We start from the raw sequence: 8,494 nt of genomic DNA, 5'->3' as shown, positions 1-8,494 counted from the left end.
GAATAGTTAAAACAAAATGCTAACCATACAGAAAGATAAAGCTGCTTCCCTCTCAGTAAAAGGATATGCATGAAGGAATAATTTTAATTAACATTAAACATTTGGGGTGATGTTTCAATGAGAGCATCTCTGTGCTCAAAAATTTAAACCAAATTTGAATTTAATTTAAATTTAAACCAAAGCGTAAAGTAAGTCATTCGGGTCAGCGTTAGGTGAGTAACTCAGGCTTAATATTAATGGAAATGAACCCTCTGTACCACCTACACAATCTGGTTCTAATTTTTCACAAAAGGAAATCATATATTATGCTTGAGACAATGAAGTGTGACTGATATGCACACAACTGATTAGCTAGAAGCAAACCAATATTTAGCTAAGTCCTTGAACATACATAAGTCTAAATGAAAACATGCATTCTAGTTAGAGCTGTTCAACAGTGGAATTTGCTGCCAAGGAGTGTGGTGGAGTCTCCTTCTTTGGAGGTCTTTAAGTAGAGGCTTGACAGCCATCTGTCAGGAATGTTTTGATGGTGTTTCCTGCTTGGCAGGGGGTTGGACTGGATGGCCCTTGTGGCCTCTTCCAACTCTACGATTCTATGATTCTATGATTCTTCTACTAGTCTCTCACTTTACATCTTCCAATGAAAATATGTCAAGTTCTCTAGTATTTTATCTACTGAAAATGTACTCCAACACATTACAAATTACTAAGATTGGTCATATTACAAAAGAATTTCAGAAACAGACTAGAAAGAGAAGTTGTGGTATTGCCACTTATTACCAAACTTAAAACCATGGAGAGACCTGGTCTGAATAGAGACATTGGATTCTTATCTCATTATACATTATAAAGCTATTTCTAGCCATCTCACTCCTTGCTTTTTCATGTTAAGATGAATTGCAGTCCTTAACAGTCGTCAACAGGTTTACCACACCTATCAGCCAATCACCCATTCCCACCACCCTTCTGAGTAATACCCCTCCCCACCCTCTCACTATATATAAGGGTCTGCTGACTTCTGTTTCACGGTATCTGAAGAAGTGTGCATGCACACAAAAGCTCATGCCAATAACAAACTTGGTTGGTTTCTAAGGTGCTACTAGAAGGAATTTATTTTATTTTGTTAAGATTGGCAAGTGATTAGGTTTTTATTGATTAGCCACATACTTCTTAAGCTATTAAACAATAAATTTACTATATAAATATGCATGTTACCATTTATCACTTAGTTCTAGAAGGTCAAAGCATCTTCAATATTTTCTATTTCACTCCATATCACAGCAACAAAACAAAATAACTTCAACACTATCAATAATTAAACTTGGAATCCCATTAATCATCAAAAAACCCTTGATTGATTAAACTTCCAGTTAAAGCAATTCAATCTCACATATGAATCCTGCATATCAGTACATTCTTTATAAATATATATATATATATAAATCCTAGATGCTAAATTTTATTTGTATTGACAGATATTTCACTGCAGAATTTCCCCAAAGGAAAAGTAGCAATATACCTTTGGCCATAGGTTGTACTTAATCATCACAGGAAAAAGATTTGACCGAAATGTTAGTAAAATATTTCACTCACATATTTTGGTTGACCACAATCACATCCAATCCACCTACCCTATATAACTAATTAGAAAAAAAATATAACCAACTACAGGCAACAGTTTGGGATTGAGCTTAGTGGAAATGAATTTCAAGATAGAGTTACATGATGAAATCAGTCACAAATTGCTTCTGCAAATCTAATTAGCAGTCAATGGATCTATTAAAAAATATTACCAATATATGAGTGAGATTGCATGATTCAGGTTAAGAATAGGTGTGTTCTGACCTGGGGAACTATTCAACTGCTCAACAAATTTCAATTTCTTAACAAAGTCCTCTCAAGAGAGGCAGCAAGGACTATTCATAAAGTTACCTGTGCATTTCTTTATATTGCTGTTCCTCTTTCCATGAGAACCCAACTTGCATCCAAAGTTTTCTTCCCAGAATTCTGCAAACCATACATTCCTTCTGTTATTTGCTAGAGTTCGGCTTCTAAAATATCTATCGAAACCTATGATGAAAACACACACACACACACACACAAAACAGGCATTAAAATTACATCTTATTATGCAAAGTGAAATGCTTGCTTTGAATTGTATAGAAACACACATATGTATATCACATAAAATATTCTAATAAAAACCTAAATCCTTTAAAAAAACAACACCCTATTGTACACCAGGCAAAGAGAACCCTATACAGTAGTACCTTGGTTCCCAAATGCTGAAAACCCAGAAGTGTGTGTTCCGGTTTTCGAATGTTTTTCAGAAGCCGAACGTCCAATGCGGTTGTTGGCTATTATTTCCGGGGCACCTGCACCAATCAGAAGCTGTACCTTGGTTTTCGAACATTTTGGAAGCCAAATGGACTTCCAAAATGGATTACGTTTGGCACTTTTGTTTTTACTATTTATTTTGCGTTTTTGTTTTTGAGGCTTTTTCAGTTAATTTGTTTTTGTGACTGTGTGGAACCCAGTTTGGCTACTGATTGGGGACGCAGGTGGTGCTGTGGTCTAAACCACTGAGCCTAGGGCTTCCTGATCAGAAATTCAGCAGCTCGAATCTCCGTGATGGGGTGAGCTCCCGTTGCTCTGTCCCAGCTCCTGCCAACCAAGCAGCTCAAAAGCACATCAAAGTGCATGTAGATAAATAGGTACCGCTCCGGCGGGAAGGTAAACGGCGTTTTCGTGTGCTGCTCTGGTTTTGCCAGAAGTGGCTTAGTCATGCTGGCCACATGACCCAGAAAGCTGTCTGTGGACAAATGCCAGCTTCCTTGGCCTGAAAGCAAGATGAGCATCGCAACCCCATAGTCGCCTTTGACTGGACTTAACTGTGCAGGGGTCCTTTACCTTTTACTGATTGATTGATGGTGTGACTGTGGAAATGGATAAAAGCCCCCCATCCAAACAATGACTATCATCAGTGCAGGTAAGAAAAAAAATATTTTAATTTTTATCATCTACAACACTGTCTTATTTATTTATTTATTTATTTATTTATTTATTGCTTACATTTTACATCAATTGTCTCGTTAGATAGTAAAAATTGATGTTAAATTGCTGTTTTAGGGGTTGTTTTTAAAAAGTCTGGAACGGATTAATGCATTTTGCATTACTTTCTATGAGAAAGCGCGCCTTGGTTTTAGAACACTTTGGTTTTGGAACGGACATCCGGAACAGATTAAGTTTGAGAACCAAGGTACCACTGTACATGTTTTTTCAGAAGTAATTCCCACTGAATCAAATGAGTCTTACTCCTTAAGTAAGTATGCTCAGGATTCTAGCCTAAAGTCTGCAATGGTGAAGATCAGAGAAACCTAAGTTGCATTTAATGTTTGAAGCTTTAAATGACTGATGGATTTCTGTATTTTAGTATTTTGTTGGAAGCCGCCCAGAGTGGCTGGGGGAACCCGGCCAGATGGGCAGGGTATAAATAATAAATTATTTATTTATTTATTTTTATTTATTATTATTATTATTATTATTATTATTATTATTATTATTATTTAGCTTGCTTGGTGCATATTCATGCAGCACATGAACATAAGTATTATAAATAATAAATTTTTAATATTTATAATATTAAAAAAATTTAATATCATCAGCGTTGTTATGTTTATGATTAAGAATATTTTTTTTAAAAAAAACCCAGCACCCCTGATTTGGGGAACATTCATAAGTTGTTCCGCCTTAATGCCTTTCAGGAAGGGTTACTGACCAAATTAACGAATGCCCCCTTTTTGGACAAGGTCCTTAAGAGGGTGGTGGCTGTTGACTCCCATGCATTCTAGGAGAATACATGTTACATAGATCTATTTAAACCTAGCTTCAGGCTTGGTTTTTGCATTGGGGCAATCTTGGTCACCCTGATGGAAGATCTCTGTTGGAAGAAGAACTGGAGGAGTACAAGCCCATTGATTCCGCTTGATCTCTCATTGGCTTTTCATACCCTCCACCATGGTGTCCTGCTGGACTGATTTGGGGAGTTGGGGACATGGGAGTATGGTAGCTTCATACCTACCTCCAAGGCCAGTTCTATAAAAAGCATTAGAGGACTTCTGCTCAGCCTATGGCAGTTCCGCCATTGGAGCATGGTGTTACCAATGTGCTGATGACACACCGCTCTATTTCTCCCCATCATTTTAATCAGGTGAGGAGATACAGTTGCTGGAAGCAGTAATAGACTGGAGCCAATAAACTGATGGGAACTGCAGTTCACCAACATCTAGAGCAGGCATCCCCAAACTTCGGCCCTCCAGATGTTTTGGACTACAATTCCCCTCTTCCCTGACCACTGGTCCTGTTAGCTAGGGATCATGCGTCATCTGGAGGGACGCATTTTGGGGATGCCTGATCTAGAGAGCCACATATTAGCCACTCCTGATGTAAACTGACTAACAGGGGCACTGCAAGGTCTCGCCAGAGACCCTTTCCATCACATGCGCCCAAGATTAAACATGGGATCTTTTACAACAAAAGCATTTATTCTGTGACAGCACTTTGATCTGTCTCCATATGAAATCCATTTGAAGAGCTTCAGTCCATGTGGCTACCCTACAGAAAATGTCCTTGTCTACTCTAAAGGTATTAAAAGACATGCTCTTTGCAACTCTTTTGCAAGTTATAGCACTGTTTTAGAATCTGCAAGTAAATAGGATGATATAGTCTGCTTCCCGGCCGTAAGCATCAAGCACATCAGATAACACAAGTAAATTGACCTGGAAAGTGGTGAAAGAGCACAAAAAGAGATACGGCTGACATTGCAAGAAGGTGATGTGAATTAGGGGTGGGGGGAACTGGGCATATATCACATACAGCCTATGGGAAACAATATTTATAAATACAGCTGGCTGTAGAATGAAATTTCTTTGTATTTTGCATAGGTCCATTCGACATAAATTGGAAGTGCAATGAAATCTACATTGACTGATCCACACTACTGGTCTGAAAAACTGTTTGGCTCAGTAATTATACATAAGGGAACCAAGGGATAATGCCGCTGAAGGAAAAACAGTGCACAGATAAGTAAAAGTCTCTCTCAGTCTTACCATCGGTGTACCATAAAGGAGTTTGAACTCCCTGCTGCACTGTGCTCAAGGGGATCTCTACATTGTCTTTTAGGGACTCCGTGGACCAGAGTTGATGGGATTGTCTTACCATCGATGGAAGCTCTTTTGGGCAAAATGGTGACTGCGCCTTCTGCAATCTCCTCTTGCTGGTAAACAGGTGCAATCTTAGACCCCCAACTGTCTGAGCCTATCCAAAGAAAATGTCCAGTTTGATTGGTTTTCTTTGCTGCTTCTAATACTCTCCTGCAAGTAAGTAAACAAAAGAAGTCATTCTTTTAAAATTGACCACTGAAAATGATTACGCATAAGGCAATTGCAAAAGTGGTTGCTTTTATCCTGTTCATCAAGCATTCTTTCTGATAGAACCAAGTATTCCTCCTGAAAAGCAGGGATTGGTGGCAGCTCTTTAATCCTGTACATGGTAAAATTTGCCTTCAACCTTGCTTTCATGCTTCTTCAATATTCTTTTCTTTTTCATTTTCACAACCCCAGGTTACTTGAGGTGCCAAGTTCAGATCAGAGACAAAACTCTTAAGGTTCATATAACCCCACCTTAAATGAGAGGTGATTTTTCAAAATCTCCAAATGCTTCTCTGGCTTGGATAAAAATCTGAGCCACAGAAGAATTCCTGGCTTCCACCCTGTTTACTACTGCTAACACTTGCTGTCACCCCAAAGCAATCCCCGCAATCCTTACCCCCAAAACATGTTCATCCTTTTGCTTTACTCACTTGTCAAGCAATGGTGGAACAACAGTGCTAGGAGCAGAAGCAGAAGCAGTGGGTAGGGGACACAATGTTGCTCCTGCAATTTGGTGGGGATATGTTTTCTTCCACCCTTTCTGAGAGAATGAGCCATGAGATCACTGCTGCTCCAATAAGGAGGTGGGGGAGGGAGTTAGTCACATGCCCACAATTGGCCAATAGAATCATGTTTGGGAATGAGTAGTTAAGGAGGGGCCTCCCCCAGACCTTACTCCAGGCATAGGCAAACTCGGCCCTCCAGGTGTTTTGGGACTACAATTCCCATCATCAATGACCACTGGTCCTGTTAGCTAGCGATGATGGGAGTTGTAGTCCCAAAACATCTGGAAGGCCGAGTTTGCCTGTGCCTGCCTTGCCCTCTTCAGAGTTGAAGTGCCCCTCTCCCTTTATGCAGGTTGAGATATAGGCTAGCTGCTAGTTTCACAGGGCTGAGTGAGAAATTTTGGGTGGCCACTCAACTTTAAAATCTCTCATTTTTTAACCTACTCCACCCTGTTGGGAATATTTAATTGACTTGCCAATTTGGCATTGAGTTTGGGCAGGTGAGGAAGCAGGAGGAGGGGGGGGGAATCTAGGTTGACTGAGGCAATATTGAGTTGGGATGGCGCTGTGGTCTAAACCACTGAGCCTCTTGGACTTGCCGATCAGAAGGTTGGCAGTTTGAATCCCCGCAACGGGGTGAGCTCCCATTGCTCTATCCCAGCTCCTGCCAACCTAGCAGTTCGGAAGCACGCCAGTGTGAGTAGATAAATAGGTACCGCTGCAGTGGGAAGGTAAACAGCATTTTCATGTGCTCTGGTTTCCGTCAAGGTGTCCCGTTGCGCAAGAAGCGGTTTAGTCATGCTGGCCATATGACCCAGAAAGCTGTCTGTGGACAAACGCTGGCTTCCTTGGCCTGAAAGTGAGATGAGCTCCGCACCACATGGTCACCTTTGACTGGACTTAACTGTCCAGGGGTCATTTACCTTTTTTTTTAATTGGCTTGGGGCACCCTTCAACTATCTGCTGGTGCATTATGCCCGAAGAGCTTGGGGCACCCTGTGAAACATGGCATGCACATTTGGGTGTACACCGAAGAACAAGGCCTGGGTGTGCATGTGGGGACCATATGAAGGTTTATCTGACAATGAAGGTGTCTTTCTTTCGGGATCCTTAGCTGAGGAGCCACATCTTAACGCTGTAGCACATGCCATGGAGCTGGTACGTGTGGGAGAGAGTGATTTCCCTATAAGAGTCTGACAAAGTTCTCGCCTGCCTGCCCATTGAAATGCAATTTGTTTGATTGGATCAATTTGGTCCACTTGACTTGCAGGTCCCCCATTTCATGATATTTGAATCAATAAAACCCATGCCATCTCTCGAATTTTCTTTCAGCGTGGGGTGGGGAGAATGGAGGTTTCCCCCTTCCACTCATCTTTCTGTGTCACCCTGATGCGATAGTTGGTTTCCACAAGAGCTCTTCCATGCTCCCATGGGCTTTTTGACCATTATCCAGCATGTCACTGAGACAAAGAAAAGGGGCGGAAAGAGGCGCACGTGTTTTCCTCCTCCTCCTCAAGTTCTGCTGCTGCTGTTCACATCGCTTTCACCCCTGCTTGAATGCAAGCCAAGTGAATGCAAAGTATTTGGAGGGCTGGAGGTTGAGGGGGGTGTTTTTAGGGAAAAGCAAGATCCTGGGTACATTTTTTCCAAGATATTAAACTGGCTCATCCCCCCCCCACACAAAAAGCCCACAAAAACCCACAAACTTGACTAATGTCCAAGTTAATCAAAGGAAAGCTCATCTAATTTTATATCTGAAGAAAGTATCTGAAGAAGTGTGCATGCCCACGAAAGCTTATACCCAGAACAAACTTAGTTGGTCTCTAAGGTGCTACTGGACAGTTTTATTTATTTATTTCAACTAATTCTATATGTTGGGAACTACCAATTTGTCATTCTTGTCAACCTGAAGTTGTTGGTAACGCAGGGGTCCACTATGCACTATAAAATTGCAACATCCCTCTCCCCACAGACCTGAAGATTGCAAGCATATCTGTCTTGATGTCAAGGCCTAAAGCCATTTAAAGTAAGAAGCATGTGTGACTAAAAATACGACTTTCTGTAGCAAGTTGCCCATCCTGTGCAAGACAGAAATAGGGAAAGAAGTAAGCACCTGATATCATCCTCATTTGCAAACATGATCACTGCACGAGCATTTGGAGTCTCCATCAAGCGCTTGATGATCTTGTCAAATTCTCCTGGTCTAGGTTCACGGGGGATTTTAAGAGACTGAGCAATGCAGACACCACCTATAAAAAAAAAAGCAATCTGATTGGTGACAAGCTCAAAAATATTGTTAGCATATAATCACCATATTCAGTGCACAACAGAAACAGCACAGTGGATTCATAGGAAACTGCCAAGCCAAACTCACTTTCGAAGTGCAGTCTTGCAGTTCCAATACGCCCACTGCCATCCAACAAAACGAATAGAGATAGCTGCCAAATGCTCTGAATCCATTCTCCCTCCCCCCCACCCTTTTGTCACAGACTCCCATCAATGATAGAAAAATACCATTTGTTTAGCAGGTTCAGCATCTCCCTTGAACACTGTGACTAA

The 8,494-nt window shown here is 41.0% G+C and overlaps 1 long non-coding RNA gene across 1 annotated transcript; it reads right to left on the bottom strand.

Annotated features, from left to right (window-relative positions):
- Positions 1-1,932: 1,932 nt before the first annotated feature.
- On the bottom strand, positions 1,933-8,184 carry LOC148684548 (uncharacterized). Its single transcript, XR_015951749.1, has 3 exons — positions 8,049-8,184; positions 5,218-5,372; positions 1,933-2,070 (listed from the first exon to the last, which is right to left on the bottom strand). It is a non-coding gene; the product is annotated as an uncharacterized LOC148684548 (long non-coding RNA).
- Positions 8,185-8,494: the final 310 nt, after the last annotated feature.

This window comes from Zootoca vivipara, chromosome 9, assembly GCF_965207765.1.
Source record: "Zootoca vivipara chromosome 9, rZooViv2.hap1.1, whole genome shotgun sequence".
NCBI lineage: Eukaryota > Metazoa > Chordata > Lepidosauria > Squamata > Lacertidae > Zootoca > Zootoca vivipara.
This window is presented reverse-complemented; position numbering and strand designations above follow the sequence as displayed.